Here is a 22946-nt window from a genome sequence, read left to right on the forward strand (position 1 = left end):
TTCTTCCTTCATAATTTTGTATATTAGGTTAAATCCGCATTATCCTGAATACAGTTTTAAAAAACTGAGAAGATCACAGTAGAATCTTATATCAGGTATGTGGTATGGATACAGTAATAGCTGAAAGAAAGTTGATGAGATAAAGAAAGGTGATCAATGACTATTTCTTTGAAATAGTTTAAATATTTTGATTTCACCAAATGCAAATAGAAGCTGAAAAGTCATACAGTTCTGATGAAGGGTCATTGACCTGAAACATTAACTCTGCTTCTCTCTCCACAGATGCTGCCAGACCTGCTGAATATTTCCAGCATTTCTTGTTTTTATTCCTGATTTTAATCACTCCGCCATTGGACTGCGCCTTCAGTTGGCTAGAACCTAAGCTTTGGATTACCCTCGCTACACCTTTCCGCCTCTCCACCTCACTTTCTTCCTTTAAGACACTTCTTAAAACCTATGTCTTTGACCAAGCTTTTGGTCATCTGACCTAATGCTTCTTGTTGTGGCTCAGTGTCAAATTTTGTTTTGTTATGCTCCTGTGAAGCACCTTGGGATGTTCTTTTACATTAAGATGCTATATAAATATAAGTTGCTGTTGTTGTATTGGAAACAGGCCAACATGATGCTCATATTCAAACATGGTAACAAAATAGAAGGACAAGTACTGAGCAAGTTCTCTAATTTTCATTTCATGTAAACTAATGAAATTGATTATCAGAAATAAACTTAGTTAGCTGGAGCCAATATGGATTTGGGGGAGAGATTTCTGTCTGAACAAACTCTTCGATGACTTTGACGAAACAACATCCTAAATGGACTGTGGAAAGCTATACAACATAATGTACCAATACTTTCAAAATACATTTTGACAAAGAACGTGAAAAGTTCTTAGTTAAGCACAGAGCTGTGTAAATGCAGGCTAAACCCTGTGAATGAACAAGAAACTGAATGGTGAAAAATGAGTCCCCATTCGAGGACTTGCGCTGAGGTGGGGGACAGTAAAGTGTTGGGTGCTCAGTTTAAGGGTTTTTACTGTTCATAATTTACATAAATAACCTGGGGATTCAGTGTGAAGTAGTAAAATTGCAGATGATGCCAAATTTGTGGGGGATCGGAGGTAACAGCTCAGAAATGAATTGGAGAAAATATATCTGAGCAGAAGAAGGCAGAGGAAAGAAGGAAAAGTGACACACATACTCCATGAATGGTGTTGTAATAGCCACAGGTAAAGTTGGAAGAGACCAAGGGGATCTTAGTAGTCTTAACATTAAATTTATCCAATCAATGATGAGCAACAATTTATAATATTGGTACTCATTTTTTCTCTGTCTGGACTCTGCTGATTGGTCAGTTTAAGTGGTGCATCTGTTGGTGAGTTTATTTGGTGGGCAGTGTCTGGTGCGCACGGAGGCAAGTAGGGTGTGCGGAGGACTGGAAGGCATGACGTGCGGCTGCCAACGGTTGGTGCCAGCACCAGCGGGCGGGGGAGGTGTTTAGGTGGGGGGGAAAAAAAGCTCAAGTTAAGGGGAGCCCAACAACAAAGTTAACCTGGTTCGAGAGATTTTTTCTGTTAGGGATTGGATGGGGATGGCATGGGAGGGATGGAAGCAATAGGATGGAATGGGATGGGAGAGAGGGGATGGCATGGGATGGGTCGCATGGGAGGGTGGGTGAGATCATGGAATTGGTTAAGTGTGGCCAAATGGCGGAGACAATTATTTGATACAACTTATTATTCAAAGGCTATTCTTCGTGCTAAATATGAAGATTCACTAGAGTTGAATGAAAACGTTTTTAAAAAGCTGTCAGGTGAATTAAAAGTAGACATCAGGTTTGATTCTATAGACAAAGATAATAACAGCCTATAGCCTCCAGAGTTTCTACACAGTCTAACTCCAATGGCCATGCCACCACACAAACTTGGACTCAAGGAAGGAGCAGTTATAAATTTGCAACAGCACTTGAATCCGAAACAAAGACTTCTAATGGAAAAAAGATTGGTAGTTAGGAAGCTGTTTCCTTCGATGATAGATGCTGAAATTATAACAGGCAGATTTCAAGGAAATAGAGTGTTTATTCCTTGAATCATATTGAGCCCATCCGATGTAAACCTGCCTTTTCAACTAAGGAGAAAACTTAGATTTTCAAATTCGATGAGTATAAACAAATCACAAGGCCAGACTCTTGACAAAATTTGTATTTATATTCCTAGGCCTGTCTTTACACATGCACAGCTTTGTGTCGCTTTTTCTAGGCTCTGTAGTTTTGATTCTGTTAAAGTCTTTGGTGAAAGAATAACTAGAAATCCTGTATTTAAAGAAGTACTGTTGCAATAAAGATACTAATTTGACTGCAGATGTTTCATGGGTCTCTGCTAGTCAGTAATACTAGTGAGTATGATGGATCAGGAAAGGGATCTGGGAGTCCCCCCATACCTGGGATATTCTTACCTGGTCTTGGAGGCTTTTAAAGCTAGAGCTTCTTTCGTTGGAGAAGGATAGCGTTTGAGGGGATATAATTGAGTTTTTTTTTAAATGATCAAGGGAATCTGGTATGCACTGCCTCAAAGGGTAGTGGAAGCAGATGATATTAACTTTCAAAAGGGAATTGGATATATATTTGAAAAGGAAAAAAATGCAGAGCTATGGGAAAAGAGCAAGGGTGTGGGACAAATTGGATAGCTCCTTCAAAGAGCCAGCATAGGCACGATGGGCCACGTAGTTTCCTTCTGTGCTGTATCATTCTTTGATTCTATGAAAGCCAATAAGATGTTGAACTGCAGAGCCAAAACAGTAGCCTATAAATTATAACTAGGCTTCACTTTCAATATTGTGTCCAGTTCTAGTCGCTGGGATACAGAGAGACATTCAAGCACTGGAGGCAGTGCAAAGAAGAAACACAAAACTGATTCCAAGTGTTAACAGGCTCAGTTGAGAGGGAAGTCTCAAGAAATTGGGGCTTTTTAGCCAAGAAAGGAATAGCCTAAGATGTTATTAGATTGATGTATATAAGATAAATAAAGGAATGGGAAAAGTACATTTGGAATATTAGTTTAAACTAAATTCCATGAGTTGGACAAGGGGACTTGGATTAAACTAGTGAAATGGAAATTTGACTGAGATCAAGAAGTGCTGTGATCAACACACAAAATCAACTTCCAAATAAACTAATGGAGGAAAAACCTAGTAAATATTTAAGAAACAAGTGTAGCAATTGGGGGGTGGTGGGATGGGCACACTTTAGGATCTTTCTGATGGATGAATTTATATGTTCCAAATGGCTTTCAGCCATTAATTATCTTGTGACGTGGACAGACAGAATTTTTATGCTTAAGCAATGCCTCAGAACCTGACTGGTTTTACTCAGAATAATCTCATAAGGGGTTTCAACTAATGGTAAATGAAACATGTCAGTCAAGTCTTTGCTGTGAAATTTTCATTTGCATGTCATGTATTTGAGCTGCCTACTCATGTCATAAGACAAATGTGGTTAAAATGCAACCTGCATCCGTCATATGAGTCAGAAAGGACAGCCACGTGACAGTAAAGCACTCTTCTTCTCCCTCACTCATTTTTTTTTGGTCTTTGCTTTTTGATTTCTCTCTTTACAGCATTTAATTTTACAAGTTTGTAGGTTTAAAGTTAAGGCCGTCCCATCATCAGTAGTGGCACTGATAACCCTCAAGTAAAAATATCCAACCTAAAGCTTTAATACTGTTCTTTCACTACCACTGTGAATGCCACAACTGTCCTGCATTTGTAATATTCTCTTTTTTTCTGACTTTTCAATGGGATCATAACCCTGATGTGAGAGTTTACAGTTTCTCAAGTTTTTCACTGAATGCAGATGAGCTGGTAGACTTGCAGTAAACTTCAAGCTTCATCCTCATGGAACCTGATGGCACCTGAACCTCTAGGAATCATGCATATCTGCTCATTAATCCTCGCATATGAATCATACACTCATCTCTGACTAAAGTTCAAATTGATCCATTTTGAATTTAACATGACTTGAAAACTCATCTCCACTGTAGATTGGTGAGTAAAATTACTGTGCTGGATAGCATTCAGTGAAAATCGATAATACATGTCGAAAAACTTCCCCTGTACAAGTGGGCCAGTTACTCCTGCTGAGAGCTGAGTTCAGAATCACCATTCAATGCAGTGAAAATGAATTCAGTGGGGCTTGTCAGCTTTTACTACTGATTGTTACAACTGAGGTGGGAGGAGTGCACTGTCTTTTCTAGTTCCACTTCTCCACAGGTCACAACATATATTTAAATGTTTACCCAGTTGCTGATGTGGTCAATCATATATTCTACTCTTTATTCCAGAATAAAATACACCAACGAAGTTTCTTTAATAAACAACAAAATTATCTGTTTATTATCAAACAAGACTTATCCAGTAATGAAGCAAAGCATTAACACACGGATTGCGATATGAAAGTTCCCTTCTAAAATTCCCCACACTCACACACAGACTGAAATAAAAACAGAAATTCTCTCTCCAGAGATCTGTTACGAAAAAAGGCAAAAAAAAAAATGCTTTGGCCAAATACTTGCTAATTCTTGAAGAAAAAAAGAGAAGCTATGGAAGGAAGTCAGATGACCCTTTTGGTCTGGCGACTGACTATACAGAGACAGGTCACTGGGATCTTTTCTAAAGCAGTTCTTTTCAGGTGGCATTGAGAATTAATCTGGCAGGTTTTTTCAGCTTCTCAGGAGAGATGCAGCAGGGATTTTAGCTCTCCCACATTGGATCTTTGCAGGGTTTCTTCAAAAAGGTAGAGAAAGAGGTGAGCTGGGTTGTTTCCTTTTCCTTGGCAGGCAAAACACCAACTGTCTTTAAAACGGTTCAGACCTCAACTGAACTGAAAACAATATCCAAACCCCAAACAGAAAGTCAACCTCTTATACTCCATAAACCTTGACATGTGGCTTCTCTGTAAACATCTTCCCCAGGTCACCAAGGTTTCTGTTATTTACCGAGCCCAAAGCACATGATTTCCAGCAAAGGTTGTTTTCAAACAACATCTGAGAGTCCTTTCAGTGAACTGTCAACAACAAAGCAAAGTCCAGCATTTATGAAATCTTCAGCCTTCCAATGAATCCACCTCCACAATTTAAGTATCAGTCCTCAAAAAAATATGGAACAAAAAGTAGAGAAGCATCTTCATCTTTGGAGGAATTAAATGCTATTTTTAAATGTGTTTCATTAGAAAGAGTGAAAAAGAAAAGATGAAAAATATTAAAAGACATTTACACACCCATTCTTATTCACTCTACCTGTAGCTAGTACAGTTTTGCTTTGTACCATCTTTGCACTCAAGATAACTCAAAACAATGTCAGATTCTAGACAAAGCATCTGCAATTACATTATGTTGCCCCACAATGTCGATAATCTTTAAGTGATAAGTTGCAATAGTAAACTCTATCAGAATAGTCTGGCATTCTGGTTTTTAAATTCTTCCACAAAGGCTAGGGGGTTATGATCAGTATATACCAGTGTTTCTCTGTAGTCGTGGCAGACATAGACTTCAAAATACTTAAGAGCTAGTCATAAGCCCAGGGTTTCTTTTTCGGCTGTTGAATATCTTTTTTGGTGTCAATTTAGCTTTTTGGAAAAGTATCCCAGTGGCCCTTTCTGTGCCTGATTCATCATCTTGTAACAGGACTGCACCGATCCCTGGGTCACTAGCATCAATTGCTACCTTGAAGGGCTTCGTGAAATTTGGAGTAGTTAACACTAGTTCATTAATCAAAATGGCTCTCAACCTCTAAAAAGTTGGTTGGCAGTCCCCTGACCACACTACCTTGGTTTTCTTTTTTTTTTGTAGCAAATCTGTCAGTACTAAAATTAGATAGAAACTTGTGGTAGAAACTACACATCCCCAAAAACCTCATGATTTCACGCTTAGTCTTAGTGGTAGGGAACTCCACCAATGCTTGTACTTTTGCTGTTCTTGGCAATACATATCTTTGCCCTACTCTATGCCCAAGGTAGGTTACTTTCACTTTTGCAAATTCACTTTTGGCAAGGTTTATCACCAACTCAGCTGATGGTAAATTTCTAAACAGAACTATTTGTTGTTCCAAGTCCTTCCAAGTGTCACTGTATACCAGCACATCATCATGATAAACCACACAGTTAGGAAAACTGGCTACCATGTGGTTCATTAGTCTCTGAAAAGTGACTGGGGCATTTTTTAGCCCAAATGGCATCACTCGGCATAGGAAAAGACTGGTGTGACAAAGGCCAAAATTTTTATTTAGCTCGGGGTGCTAAAGGAACTTGCCAGTATCCCTTTAACAAATCTATTTTTGTAAGAAACGTGGCATTGCCCACTCTAATCAATACAGACTTCCAAGCGTGGAATTGGGCAGCAGTCTGCCTTTGATACTGCAATAACCTTTCTGTAGTCCATGCAGAATCTAGTTGAACTGTCAGGTTAAGTCAATAACACGACTGGGGAACTCCAGCTGCTTTGACTGGGTTCAATTAGGTGGTTTTCCAGCATGTATTGGATGTCTGCTTTTACCTGCACCTGTTTCTCTGGACTTAAGCGATAAGGATGCTGTTTTATAGGAAAGGATTCCCCTACATTGACATCATGTGTGGCTAAAGTTGTACATCCTGGTTTGTCCCTACAGACTTCTTTAAATGCTGAGAGTTGCCTTGTTAGATCTTCTCATTGTTCTGCATCTAAATATGAAAGCATAGTGTCCAATCTCTCTAACAATTCAGTATTAGCTAACCGGATGGTAGGAGGTTCAATTTGAAAATTGTCCAGGTTGCCTTCTGCCTCATCCTCACTATCCCTTTCTCCCTTTCATCCTTCACTGTCCCCACTACTGAGGCCAAAACATTGTATGTTTTCAAGAAGGAGTTAGATATAGCTCTTGGGTCAAAAGGGATCAAAGGATATGGGGGAAAAGCAGGAACAGGTTACTGAGTTGGATGATCAGTCATGATCATAATGAATGGCGGAGCAGACTCACAGGGCCAAATGGCCTACTCCTGCTCCTATTTTCTATGTTTCCATGTTTACTACCTGACATACCTGTGCTTGCTTATCCTCCTCCCGGTGATGATATTGTTTCAACATATTGATATGACACAGCGATTCTTTTTCTGGCCATCTGGGGCGGCACAATGGCGCAGTGGTTAGCACCGCAGCCTCACAGCTCCAGCGACCCGGGTTCAATTCTGGGTACTGCCTGTGTGGAGTTTACAAGTTCTCCCTGTGTCTGTGTGGGTTTCCTCCAGGTGCTCCGGTTTCCTCCCACAGCCAAAAGACTTGCAGGAGGATGTAGTAGGAATATGGGATTAGTGTAGGATTAGTAATAAATGGATGGTTAATGGTCGGCACAGACTCGGTGGGCCGAAGGGCCTGTTTCAGTGCTGTATCTCTAAATCAAATCTAAATCAAAATTTACTTTACCAATTCTTTTGACCACTTTATTTGGACCTCTGAACCATACTTTTGGTGGTTCACCCTGTATAGGCAGTAATACTAATACCTCATCCCCTGGTTGAAATGTTTGGGTCTTGGCATGCTTGTCTGCCCATTTCTTCATTGTTGTTTGGCAAGCTTCCTGAGCCATTTTGCAGGCTCTCGTGAGATGCTCCTGGAACATGGATACATCATCTCGCACAGAAGATTCATCCCTCTATTATGATTAGTTTTAGAGGACCTCTGACCTCATGTCCATAAACTAATTCAAAAGGTCTAAAACCGGTAGACTCATTAGGTGAATCCCTAGTGGCAAACAAAAGAAATTCGATACTAAAATAAAAGCAAAATAATGCGGATGCGGGAAATCTGAAACAAAAACAAGAAATGCTGGAAATACTCAGCAAGTCTGGCAGCATCTGTGGAAAGAGAAGCAGAGTTAACATTTCAGGTCAGTGACCCTTCTTCAAAACTTGGGTTCTGAAGGTTCTGAAGAAGGGTCACTGACCTGAAACATTAACTCTGCTTCTCTCTCCACAGATGCTGCCAGACCTGCTGAGTATTTCCAGCATTTCTTATTTTTATTTTATGTTATATTATATATTAAAAAAGAAATTCAAGTCCTTTATCCCAATCATAGGGATATTCATAACAGTATGCCTCGATCATCGTTTTGAGGGTTTGATGATACCTTTCTTATGGGCGGCACAGTGGTGCAGTGGTTAGCACCGCAGCCTCATAACTCCAGGGACCCGGGTTTGATTCTGGGTACTGTCTGTGTGGAGTTTGCAAGTTCTCCCTGTGTCTGCGTGGGTTTTCGCCGGGTGCTCCGGTTTCCTCCCACATCCAAAGACTTGCAGATGATATGTAAATTGGCCGTTGTAAATTGCCCCGAGTGTAGGGAGGTGATAGGGAATATGGGATTATTGTAGGGTTAGTATAAATGGGTGGTTGATGGTCGGCACAGACTCGGTGGGCCGAAGGGCCTGTTTCAGTGCTGTATCTCTAAATAAAATAAAAATAAATAAAGCTCTTTGTATCTGTGGATGGTATGCTGAAGACTTTAACTGTGTTATACCTAAATTATTCATAACTTCCTGGAACATTTTAGGAATAAAATTGGAACCTTGATCCAACTGAAACTCAATTGGTAATCCATATCGAGTGAAGAACTGGGTTAATTTCTCTACCACTACCTTAGCAGAAATTGTTCTCAAGGAATGGCCTCTGGGAACCGAGTAGCCATATCCATGATAGTGAGTATATATTGGTGCCCCGCTTTTGTTTTCGGTAAAGGTCCTACAAAATCTACCAATCCCCCACTAAATGTTTCCCCAAAAAATGGTAAGGGAATTAGAGGTGCTGGTTTTATGGCAGGTTGTGGTTTTCCCACCATTTGGCACGTATGGCATGTCGTACAAAACTGTACCACATCCTTGGAAAGACCTGGCCAGTAAAAACGTTAACTTATATGTGATTGGGTCTTTCAGATCCCCACATGTCCCTCTGTAGGAATTTCTTGGGCTATCCTTAATATTTCCTGACAATACTTGGGTGGTACCACTATCTGATGAACAACCATCCATTCTTCATCTGCAGGTCTGTGATGAGGTCTCCATTTCCTCATCAGAATCCCAACTTTAATACATTAGCCTTCTGGAACTCCGTTTGCCTCAGCTTCAGTTAGAGGCAATTGTGCCACTTTACTCTGGATCAGCTTGCTGAGCCTTGATCAGAGAAGACTTACTGAACATTTCCTTTGGATTATCCAAATCCCCAAAGAAAGTTTCAGATATTCGGCTATCTGTGGTGCCAATTTGGCCTCTGACAATGGAACTTATTTAGCCATCGCTCAGGTCATGACACATGAAGGAAAAATTCCTGGAACCTTTTCCTGCAACTATTCTGTCTCTTTAACTTCACTTGGTTTTTCTGAGACTACTGGAGAAGCTACTACCTTTACTCCAACCAAATCATTCCCCAGGAGTAGGTCAACTCTGTCCACAGGCAAACTATGGACAACTTACAGACAATGTCCCAGACACTGCAATCACTATCCCTGGGTATGTCCTGTCCCACCGGCAGGACAGACCCAGCAGAGGTGGCGGGACAGTAGTCTACAGTAGGGAGGGAGTTGCCCTGGGAGTCCTCAACATCGATTCCGGACCCCATGAAGTCTCATGGCATCAGGTCAAACATGGGCAAGGTAACCTCCTACTGATTACCACCTCCCTCAGCTGATGAGTCAGTATTCCTCCATGTTGAACACCATTTGGAGGAAGCACTGAGGGTGGTAAGGGCACAAAATGTACTCTGAGTGGGGGACTTCAATGTCAATCACCAAGAGTGGCTCGGTAGCACCACTACTGACCGAGCTGGCCGAGTACTAAAGGACATGGCTGCTAGACTGGGTCTGCAGCAGGTGGTGAGGGAACCAACATGAGGGAAAAACACTTGACCTTGTCCTCACCAATCTGCCTGCCGCAGATGCTTCCATTCATGACTGTATTGGTAGGAGTAACCACCGCACAGTCCTTGTGGAGACGAAGTCCCGCCTTCACATTGAGGATACTGTCCATCGTGTTATGTGGCACTATCACCGTGCTAAATGGGATAGATTTTGAACAGATCTAGCAATGCAAAACTGGGCATCCATGAGGCGCTCTGGGCCATCAGCAGCAGCAGAATTGTACTCAACCACAATCTGTAACCTCATGGCCCAGCATATTCCCCACTCTACCATTACCATCAAGCCAGGAGACCAACCCTGGTTCAATGAAGAGTGCAGGAGGGCATGCCAGGAGCAGCACCAGGCATACCTCAAAATGAGGCACAGTGGTGCAGTGGTTAGCACCGCAACCTCACAGCTCCAGCGACCCGGGTTCAATTCTGGGTACTGCCTGTGTGGAGTTTGCAAGTTCTCCCTGTGTCTGCATGGGTTTTCGCCGGGTGCTCCGGTTTCCTCCCACCACCAAAAGACTTGCAGGTTGATAGGTAAATTGGCCATTATCAATTGCCCCTAGTATAGGTAGGTGGTAGGGGAACAGAGGGACAAGTGGGGATGTGGTAGGAATATGGGATTAGTGTCGGATTAGTATAAATGGGTGGTTGATGGTCAGCACAGACTCGGTGGGCCGAAGGGCCTGTTTCAGTGCTGTATCTCTAAATAAAATTTTAAAAACCTGGTGAAGCTACAACCCAGGACTACTTGCATGCCAAACTGCATAAGCAGCATGCAATAGACAGAGCTAAGCGATCCCATAACCAACGGATCAGATCTAAGCTCTGCAGTCCTGCCACATCCAGCCGTGAATGGTGATGGACAATTAAACAACTAATTGGAGGAGGTGGCTCCACAAATATCCCCATACTCAATGATGGGGGAGCCCAGCACATCAGTGCGAAAGATAAGGCTGAAGCATTTGCAACAATCTTCAGCCAGAAGTGCCGAGTTGATGGTTCATCTTGGCCCCCTCCTGAATTCCCCAGCATTACAGATGCTAGTCTTCAGCCAATTCAATTCACTCCGCGTGATATCAAGAAACGACTGAAGCACTGGATACTGCAAAGGCTATGGGTCCTGACAATATTCCGGCAATAGTATTGAAGAACTGTGCTCCAGAACTTGCTGCGCCCCTAGCCAAGCTGTTCCAGTATAGCTATAACACTGGCATCTGCCCGGCAATGTGGAAAATTGCCCAGGTATGTCCTGTACACAAAAAGCAGGACAAGTCCAACCCGGCCAATTACTGCCCCATCAGCCTACTCCCAATCATCAGTAAAGTGATGGAAGGTGTCATCAACAGTGCCATCAAGCAGCACTTGCTTAGCAATAACCTGCTCAGTTTGGGTTCCGCCAGGGCCACTCAGCTCCTGACCTCATTACAGCCTTGACTCAAACATGGACAAAAGAGCTGAACTCAAGTGGTGAGGTGAGAGTGACTGCCCTTGACATCAAGGCAGCATTTGACCGAGTATGGCATCAAGGAGCCCTAGCAAAACTGAAGTCAATGGGAATCCGGGGGAAAACTCTCTGATGGTTGGAGTCATACCTAGCGCAAATGAAGATGGCTGTGGTTGTTGGAGGTCAATCATCTGAGCTCCAGGACATCACTGCAGGAGTTCCTCAGGGTAGTGTCCTAGGTCCAACCATCTTCAGCTGCTTCATCAATGACCTTCCTTCAATCATAAGGTCAGAAGTGGGGATGTTCGCTGATGATTGCACAATGTTTCGCACCATTCGCAACTCCTCAATTACTGAAGCAGTCCGTGTAGAAATGCAGCAAGACCTGGACAATATACAGGCTTGGGCTGATAAGTGGCAAGTAACATTTGCGCCACACAAGTGCCAGGCAATGACCATCTCCAACAAGAGAGAATCTAACCATCTCCCCTTGACATTTGATGGCATTACCATCGCTGAATCCCCCACTATCAACGTCCTAAGGGCTACCATTGACCAGAAACTGAACTGGAGTAGCCATATACCATGGCTACAAGAGCAGGTCAGAGGCTCGGAATCCTGAGGCGAGTAACTCACCTCCTGACTCCCCAAAGCCTGTTCACCATCTACGAGGTACAAGTCAGGAGTGTGATAGAATACTTTCCACTTGCCTGGATGGGTGCAGCTCCAGCAACACTCAAGAAGATCAACACGATCCAGAACAAAGTAACCCGCTTGATTGGCACACCATCCACAAACATTCACTCCCTCCACCACCGACGCACAGTGGCAGCAGTGTGTACCATCTACAAGATTCACTGCAGCAACGCACCAAGGCTCCTTCGACAGCACCTTCCAAACCCGCGACCTCTACCACCTCGAAGGACAAGAGCAACAGATGCATGGGAACATCACCACCTGCAAGTTCCCATCCAAGTCACACACCATCCTAACTTGGAACTATATCGCCGTTCCTTCACTGTCACTGGGTCAAAATCCTGGACCTCCCTTCCTAACAGCACTGTGGGTGTACCTACCTCACATGGACTGCAGAGGTTCAAGAAGGCAGCTCACCACCTCCTTCTCAAGGGCAATTAGGGATGGGCAATAAATGCTGGCATAGCCAGTGACGCCCACATCCCATGAAAATAAACTCCTACGGTTATATTTCCAGACATTAGGTCTCATTCCAGGTGCACCCGATGCAAAGGTACAGGTATATATTCCCGCTGATACTATTCATTAAAACTTTGGCATTCAGTGTGCTCTCTGGTGGAAAAGTCCCCAGCAAAAAATTTGGGTGGCTCCTATATCCCTAAGTAAAACTATCGGTTTACCTGCCTCACTTGAGGGATAAGGAGTTACTTTTCCTTTTGACAATAATTCCCTGTAACTCGCAGGTATCTTGTTCACGTCCCCCACACTCACAGTGGTTTTTGTACTTGGCCTTCAAGTTGTAGTCAGAGCTACAGCCTGATCTGTCGTAATCTTAGTCAGGGCTCCTTTCTCTGAATTGGCCTTGTGTACCCCAATGAGTCCCATGAGTTTACCTCTCAACTGCCATCATTCTGCACGGAGGTGTCCCATCTGATGGCAATTGTAACACTTAGGCTTTCGTACCTCACTTCCACCCTCAGCATCTTCCTTTCTGGCCTGAAGAGGAGATCTTGAAGTGTTCCCAGCTGTCCCTTCTTGTCCCCGGCTACTTGCCTTCCTTTCACTCTCCCACCTTCTATCCTTCTTGGGTTTATGGGGGTGATGGACAAAGGCTTTGGGCTTGTAAACAAGTTTGTAATCATTCGCGATTTTGGCTGCCTGTCTGGCTGTTGAAATACTCTGGTTCTCTATGTGCGTTCTTACTAATGGAGGGAGTGAATTTTTAAATTCTTCCATGAGAATTATTCCAGTAACATTCTCATACATGGCCTCTACCTTTAGTGCCCGTATCCAATGAGCAAATAATTTGCTTTACCCTCTCAAATTCTATACAGGTCTGCTCAGACTGTCTCCGGAGGTTCTGACATTTCTGCCTGTATGCTTCAGGGACCAATTCATAAGCAGTGAGAATAGCCTTTTTTGCCATCTCATAATCTGCAGAAGCCTTCTCAGAAAGCATGGCGTAAACTTCATGAGCTCTGCCATCAACCTGATTTGCATAAGCAGTGTTCAGCTTTCCTTTGGCCACTTCATCTGTCTATCTTTTCAAAAGGAATGAAAATGCCTCTATATCCCTTTCCTCAAGCTTCAGGAGGGTTTGCAAAAATGTAAACAGATTTCCATGGGATCCTGGGCCGGAGACAGGTCTTTCCCCACCCAAATTTTCATTGGGTCAAGGGCATCCATTTTTTTCTCTAGTTCCAGCCTTATAATCTAGTATTCCCTTTCTGTATCCTTTTCCTCTCTTTCTCTTGCCCTTTCTCTCCTGCCACTCTGCTTGCTCCCTTCGGAATATCCTTACTTTTTCCTTTTCCCTTGTCTGAAATTCTAGCTCGAACTTCTTCTTGTCCAACTGAATATCTGCCAGTGTTATCTTGGCTTCTTCCTATTCTGCTTGTCCCTCTGGTTCTTTCACTTCAATCTCCAGCTGTCTGGCCTCTAGTTTCTCAATTTCAGCCTGCATAGCTTTCGGTCTAATCTCGAATTTCAAGTGCTCCACCACACTTGACACCTCATCAGTGGACCATGCCTTTGAAGACTCATAATTTATTCCAGGCTGCTGCACAAACACACTTACATCAAAAGTAGCCACTCTGGTAGTGTAAGCTTTACTCTAATTGTGACGGAAACCACACCTGCCAAAATGAGACATATTAATTTTGTCATATGGAACATTATTTTTTAGCTGTTACTGGACTTGAAATAACTTGTTTAAAAAGACAACGACAATGGCTGAAAACGTGGCTGCACATTTGCATTCTAAAAGACAGTTGCATGAAGAAGACAATGGGAGTATTCCCTGATTCAATTAGCCAGATGGATATTATCCATTGTGATGATCAAGAGACATTGAGAGTCATTGACCCAACATCCCCCCACTGAGTGTCTGGTGAGCTTGAAGGAATCCACAAATCTCCCAGGTGAGGCTGCTGTAAACAAGGAGCTAGTCACCTGACTAACCTGCTGGCCAACCCGGGAGTTTTTTGAATTGTGCCTGACACAGAACAGTTTGGGACTTCAAGAGGACAGCACCTCTCTCTCTCTCTCCATCTCTCTCACGCAAAGTTCCAGGGACCCACGGATGTAACCTAAGCCCCAAGACAGAAGACCAGCAAAACAAGTTTGAAAGTGTGCAGTGGGCCCCAATGAGAACTGCAAGACTTAACTTCAATCAAAGACTATACATTCAGTCCAGAACCAGTAACTAAATTTCATCTACTGCTTCAAACCTTTCCCCTTTGATTCTTTCTCTTTTTCTGTCTCTATTTGTGTCTATGTTTATCACCTGTGAATGGTAGCATGGTCGCGTTTTGTATTCTTAGTGGTTTTAACTGTGTTAGAGTTTTAAGGTCAATAAACTTACACCTTTCTTGTTTAAATCTGAGAAAACCTGTCTGGTTGATTTCTTTGCTATTACAATTAGAGAGCAGTGAGCAAGGATTCACTGAGGGAAAGCTGAAAACACGGTGTTTTAAAAATTAAACCCTGTTACGGCCAAACCAGGAAAAAGCTGAGAGAGGAGTCCTAGACCCCGTCCTCACCTCCTTGTAACATAATGTACAAGAAACCTGGTGTTTTCCTTTTCCCTTTTCAATTGTTATTATCCCACTTACAATTGCACTTCGTCGGCTTTGGGTTATCCCACATAGAGCCCCAAGTTATATGTTATGACTGAGGAGGGAAGTGTGCACTGTCTTTTCTAGTTGCACTTCTCCACAGGTCACAACATATATTTAAATGTTTACCCAATTACTGATGCGGTCAATCATATATTCTACTCTTTATCCCAGAATAAAATACACCAACCAGGTTTCTTTAATAAACAATAAAATTATCAGTTTATTATCAAACAAGACTTATCCAGTAATGAAGCAAAGCATTAACACACAGATTGAAATATGAAAGTTCCCTTTTAAAATTCCCTACACACACACTCATACACACACACACATACTGAAAAAAATACAGAAATTCTCTCTCTCGACGTCTGTTGCAAAAAAAATACTTTGGCCAAATACTGTCTAAAAGTAAAAAGAGAAGATATGGAAGGAAGTCAGTTGGTCCTTTTGGTCTGGCTTCCGGGTATACGGAGATGAGTCACTGGGATCTTTTCTAAAGCAGTTCTTTTTAGGCAGCATTGAGAATTAATCTGGCAGTTTTTTTTCAGCTTCTCAGGAGAGATGCAGCAGCAAGGAATTTAGCTCTCCCTCCCTGGATCTTTGCAGGGTTTCGTCATAAAGGTAGAGAAAGAGGTGAGTTGGCAGGCAAAACACCAACTGTCTTCAAAACAGTTCACACCCCAATGACATAGATTGAGGGTTTTGGGCAAAAGATGCAGAAAGAATATGAGGAAGCATATTTTACGTAGTCTGTGGTAATGACCTGGAACTCGTTGCTCACAAGGCTGTTGGAAGTGGAAACAATCAATGACTTCAAGAGGAAGTTGGATGGCCACCTGAGAGAAATCGACTTGTAGGGCTACAGGGATCGAGCCAGGGAGTGGAACTAATTGCACAGCTCAGTGGAGAGCCGAAGGGTGGAATGGTCTCCTTCTGTGCCGTAAGTGACTCTATGTCTCTATGAACTGTAAACAATATCCAAACCTCAAACAGAAAGGCAACGTCTTGTACTCCATAAACCTTGACATGTGGCTTCTCTGTAAACAACTTCCCCATGTCACCAATATTTCTGTTGTTTACTGAGCCCAAAGCACATGATTTCCAGCAAAGGTTGTTTCTAAACAACATCTCAGTGTCCTTTCAGTGAACTGTCAACAACAAAGCAAAGTTCAGCATTTATGAAATCTTCAGCCTTCCAATGAATCCATCTCTATTTAAATGAGTCCTCAAAAAATACTGAACAAAAAATATAGAAGCATCTTCATAACATGATAGACAGCTTCATATTTGCACAATATATTTCTTTCTCCACATTCACATCGAAACAATGTCTTCCAGTTTTAATTAAAAAGTGCAGCTAAATCTAGACACAACTCTTGCAGCTGTACCATCACATTCAAAGATCATACTTCTCTGTGATTTCAATGCCAGAGTGGGGATAATCATGCCCTTTGGCCGAACACCACTGGAAAGCATGGAATTGGAAAGTCCAATCCTAATGGTGTATGCCTCCTTACCCTGTGTGCTGAACACTATCTTGTGGTCACTAACAACCTTTTATGCCAAAAAAAAGTTTCAAGACATCTTGGCAACATCCAAGAATGAAGCACTGGCACTTAATTGACAATGTGATAGGACCAGGGATCAAATAGGTGTGCATATTACATGTGCTATGGTTATGGCTGATGAATGCTTGACAGACCACTGACTCATTTGCTCAGTATCAGCACTTGAGACAGCCCCAAAAAAGGAATGGATAGCTGCCAGAGGTATGGAGAAAGTTTGAGATCTCTGGCATGTCCATAGACACCAAGCTCAAGAAATTTCAAGAACAAATCAATTGGAAGCTCCAGGAAATATGATCACCTCATCAAGCAACATCCAAGTTGAAATCCATCATCGAAATCCATCATTGCTCATACATGGCAAGAAGTCCTCTGACATACCACTAAAAGACTCCAAGATTGGTTTGATGAGAGCAATACAGAAATATGTAAACTCATCAACAGTAAACAGACAGTATTCCAAACTGTTATTCCCATGAGCAACAGAAAAGATGCTCATCCACCAGACAGCCAAAGTGGAAGTCCAAAGAAGAACCCTCGATTTGAAGAACAAATGGTGGACAGAGAAGGCTGAGAAATTCAACTCCTCGCTGACATGCATGACACGTGCATCTTTTTCAAGGCAACCAAACAGATCTATGGACTGTCAACACACAGACCAACACCGATAAGATCCAGAGATGGCAAGACTCTCCTCAAGGACACAGACAGTATCAACACCCAATGGAAAGGGCACTTTGTAGAATTACTCAATCAGAACTCCACAGTGGACATACTGGAGAACCTCTCACAACATACAATCAGTAGTGAGCTAAACGATGATCCAAAGCTCGTCGAAGTGATAACTGCTGTCAACCAGATGAAAAACAACATAGCTTCTGGTCCTGACAATATCCCTGCAGAAGTACTGAAACACAGAGGAGCCATACTGATCTCTCGGATACATGCTCTATTTGTGAAGCTCTGGCAGAATGAAGAAACGCCAAGTGACCTTAGCGATGCCATGATAACAATCTTCAAGAAAGGAGACAAATCAAAATGTAGCAACTACAGGGGTATAGCATTGCTTATAACTGTTGTCAAAGTCGTAACTAGGTTACTTCTTAATCGCCTCTCGCCAATTGCAGAGGAGGTCCTTCCAGAGTCCCTTGGTGGCTTCCAACTCACTAGAGGAACAAGTGACATGATCTTCACAGTGCGGCACCTTCAGGAAAAGTGCAGAGAGCAGAACATCCCTTTGTACATGGATTTCTTAGATTTCACAAAAACCTTCACCCCGGTGAATTGTACTGCCCTTTGGATGGTGATACAGCAACATGGATGCCCAGCTATGTTCACAAACATCATCCATTTCCTACATGACCATATGCAAATAACAGTACTATGCAAAGGCTCCACAACAAACCACTTTCCTGTCAAAACAAGTGTCAAACAGGGGTGTGTCATTACACCAACACTATTTTCAACCTTTCTTGCAGAAATGCTGCAACTTACTACTGATAGACTCCCCACCAGGTGTAGTAATAACTTATTGTTCTGATGGTAAACTCTTCAACCTCAACCAGGTGAAGACAAAAACCAAGATAACAACCACTTCTGTAATAGAAATACGGTGTGCTGATGATGCATAAGTTAGTGCTGACTCTGAAGAAGAACTACAGCAGAGGGTTGACATATTCACTGAAGCCTTCGAGAGCATGGGACTTGCCCTGAACACCAGGAAGACCAAAGTCCTGTACCAATCCATACCAAATGTATCAAATCCAATGTCTTCATTTGAGATTCATGGTGAAGTGTTGGAAAATGTCCCTCACTTCACATAACTTGGAAGCTATCCACTCTAAAAAGCTGACATTAATGAAGAGGCACACCACTGAATCCAATGTGCTAGCTTAGCCTACGGTAAATTATGTACTCAAGTTTTTGAGAATTGCTATATCAGACCCGACACTAAACTCAAAGTCTATCGGGCAGTTGTTCTCTCCATGCTTCTCTGCAGTGTTTGAAGCTTGGACAACTTAGACACCATATCAAGGCCCTAAAACATCATCAACACTGTTGGTGTTGGTAGGTAAATTGGCCATTATAAATTGTCACTAGTATAGGTAGGTGGTAGGGAAATATAGGGACAGATGGGGATGTTTGGTAGGAATATGGGATTAGTGTAGGATTAGTGTAAATGGGTGGTTGATGGTCGGCACAGACTCGGTGGGCCGAAGGGCCTGTTTCAGTGCTGTATCTCTAATTAAAAAAAACTGTCTTAGAAGGATCTATCAAATCTAGTGGGAGGACAAAAGAACAAACATGAGCGTTCTCCAAGACACAGACATGCCAAGTATAGAGGCCATGATAATCTCACATCAGCTTAGATGGATGACATATGTTGTCAGAATGCCTGACTCAAGACTGCCCAAACAGGTGTTGTACTCAGAGCTATGCCAGCAAGCCCATTCACATGAGGGCCAAAGGAAACATTTCAAAGACAATTTCAAAGCCTCCATGAAGGTCTGCTCTATTAACATCAACACATGGGAAGTAGATGCTCAATCATCACCAAAATGGCAATCCATCATCAAAAATAATGTCAAGACCTTCCAATCAACAAGAGGAGCTACTGACAGAGAATAGCGAGAGAGGCAGAAAGAGAGAGCAATTGTTCAAGACAACAATTCGTCACCACCTCTACCGGGTGACAACCATTGGCCTTACTGTGGGAGAGCCTGGAAGGCTAAGATACGGCTTATAGGGGAGGCGGTGGCGTAGTGGTATTGTCACTGGACTAGTAACCCAGAGTCCCAGGGTATTGCTCTGGGGACATGGGTTCAAATCCCACCACAGCAGAAAGTGGAATTTGAATTCAATTAATAAATCTGGAATTAAAAAGCTAGTCTAATGCTGGCCATGAAACCATTGTCGATTGTTGTAAAAACCCATCTGGTTCACTAATGTCCTTTAGGGAAGGAAATCTGCTGTCCTTACCTGGTCTGGCCTACATGTGACTCCAGACCCACAGCAATGTGGTTGACTCTTACATGCCCTCTGAAATGGCCTAGCAAGCCACTCAGTTGGCAGCTCACTGCCACCTTCTCAAGGGCAATTAGGGATGGGCAATAAATGCTGGCCTGGCCAGCGACACCCACATCCCATGAATGAAAAAGAAAAATTGCAAACCCACAGCCAACACTGATATCTCACTTCCACCCAGCCATCCACAAGGAAGAATCATCCTCAACATGAGGGATTGCCAATGATGATGATGGTGATAGGCAAATCTAATGATAAGGGAAAAAGCACATCATTAATTGTGCTACAATGCAGCAGTCAGAACTACAAGCAGGAGGGTGGGATTCATCAGATTCCCATTTCTGGTGTGCAATGAATTGTCACCAGGGTGTAAGTTTTCATTGAAGTAGATCTAATGGTGTCAGTGTCACTTCTGACAGCACAGTGGATGAAGGCATTGTCTGGTGTAACGCTAAACTGTAAAGACCTAGAAGGTGCAACATTCCGATCCCAGTTTCTCCATCTCCAACACATCTATTCTGATGATGCAACCTTCCACAACAGCACTTCTGACATGTCTTCCTTTTTCCTCAACCGAGGATTCCCACCACTGCCCCCACCCCTGCACCCCCTGACAGGGCCCTCAACCGTGTCCAACCTATTTCTCGCACTTCTGCCCTTACCCCTTCCCCTCCCTCCCAGAACCTTAACAGAGTTTCCCTTGTCCTCACTTTCCATCCACCAGCCTCCACATCCAAAGGATCATCCTCCGCCATTTCCGCCACCTCCAGCGTGATGCCACCACCAAACACATCTTCCCTTCCTCTACCCTGCCAGCATTCCGAAGGGATTGTTTCCTTTGCGACATCCTGGTCCACTCCTCCATCACCCCCAACACCTCGTCCCCTTCCCATGGCACCTTCCCATGCAATCGCAGGAGGTGTAATACCTGCCCTTTTACCTCCTCTCTCCTCACCATCCAAGGCCCCAAACACTCCTTACAGGTGAAGTACATTTACATGTACTTCCTTCAATTTAGTATACTGTATTAGCTGCTCACGATCGCCTCTACATTGGAGAGACAAAATGCAGATTGGGTGACCGCTTTACGGACCACTTCCGTTCAGTCTGAAAGCATGACCCCGAGCTTCCAGTCGCTTGCCATTTCAACACTCCCCTCTCCACCCACCCCCCCCACCCCCCCGCTCTCATGCCCACATTTCTGTCCTTGGCCTGCTGCAGTGTTCCAGTGAACATCAACGCAAGCTTGAGAAGCAGCACCAGACCTTTTGATTATGTACTCTACAGCCTTGCGGACTGAATATTGAGTTCAATAATTTCAGAGCATAACTGGCCTTTTAAAAATTTTTTATATTTTTTATTTTATTTTTTAACCATGTGCCTGTTTTTCATGTAGACAGAGCTGCTCATTATTCCGCTATTAACACTTTCTCTGGACTAATGCTTTGTCTTTCACCACAAGCATTAACAAACTCTTCGCCTTTGTACCAGGACAGCTTTGTTATTTAATCTCTTCTGCCCTCTGCCCTGTCACACACCTTACCTTTTGTTCTCTTCCCCACCAACAGCAACCCCCCTCCCCACCCCCCATGCACTTACTTAAAACCTAATTCTTTTCTAACCTTTGCCAGTTCTGATGAAAGGTCACAAACCTGAAACATTAACTCTGCTTCTCTCTCCACAGATGCTGCCTGACCTGCTGAGTATTTCCAGCACTTTCTGTTTCTCATTCAGATTCCTGGTATGGAATGAGTTAGCACATCTCAACAGAGAGCAGCAGCTGGAGTTCTGAAATCGGCTTCAGTACTTCTGGGCTGCAGAATGGTCAGACAAATCAGCCAGGGTTCTTGAATCAAGGAGAATTGGTTGGCTGAAGCAGTGACAATTTGCTTAGAAATTGACACGAAGAATTTAGTTCTCAGGCTGAGCCATTACCTGCACCATTAATCTTTTATGTTTTTGTAGCAGTAGGCATTTTTAGAAATTGAGAGAAATCAGTGAGTCAGCATCTGTGCCAGCGAAGGCTCTTAAGTGCTCATTTGGAATAAAGCCTCACTTCTCCAAAAGATTAAATAAACAGGGAAGTAAAACAAGATTGTGCTTGACTGTGGTGCCATACCTGACAGTCACTGTCCAGGCTCCCATATTTTTTTTTTTTTTTAGAGATACAGCACTGAAACAGGCCCTTCGGCCCACCGAGTCTGTGCCGACCATCAACCACCCATTTATACTAATCCTACACTAATTCCATATTCCTACCACATCCCCACCTGTCCCTATATTTCCCTACCACCTACTTATACTAGGGGCAATTGCTAATGGCCAATTTACCTATCAACCTGCAAGTCTTTTGGCTTGTGGGAGGAAACCGGAGCACCCGGAGGAAACCCACGCAGACACAGGGAGAACTTGCAAACTCCACACAGGCAGTACCCAGAATTGAACCCGGGTCGCTGGAGCTGTGAGGCTGCGGTGCTAGCCAATGTTTATTTGGATATGGTACATGAGTGACAACCAGTGCTATTGAAACCCTACCCTAGCAAGATTCAGCACCTTCAGAACACATGGGGAGAAAGTTGGAAAACAGAAAATAAAGCAATTACCCCACTTAGAAGGTTAAGCAGAGTTTGCAACAGGCCTATTTTGAGTATTAAACAAGCTCCAAATATCAGGGAAGAAAGTTATATAATTCCAGATTCTCTCATGTATACCATTAGTTAGACATTTTCCTGCACCCTTCAGTTTGAATTGGGGAGTAACTTGTTAGAAGTGCAAGCTGGTAATGGGAGCAATGAGGTACTTGGGACCAAAGTGAATGGTGGGACCAACAGTGTAAATCCTTACCTAATGAGATTTAGGGATGGAGAAAGAAATAGAGAAATGGCAGAAAAGAAGGGTGAATGAGAGTGGGTGAACTAGAGTCAAATGACTAGAGTCATATGAAAAGAGAATTAAAGAGAGAAAGAAAATGTGCTAAGAATTACGCTGACAACCAATTTAAGATTGTCAGTCGGGCTCGCAGTGTGGCACATTTGCACGTACTGGAAGCTACATATATTAATACTCAGGGCCCTGTTCTTTGCAGACAGAAAGAACATATACACACATTGCACCTGTTTCAGTTAAACAAAATAAGTGACAGCCATTCGCTGGTTCATTCCTCAGGGCAATGCCTTGACCAA

Source organism: Heterodontus francisci, chromosome 8 (assembly GCF_036365525.1).
Source record: "Heterodontus francisci isolate sHetFra1 chromosome 8, sHetFra1.hap1, whole genome shotgun sequence".
Lineage (NCBI taxonomy): Eukaryota > Metazoa > Chordata > Chondrichthyes > Heterodontiformes > Heterodontidae > Heterodontus > Heterodontus francisci.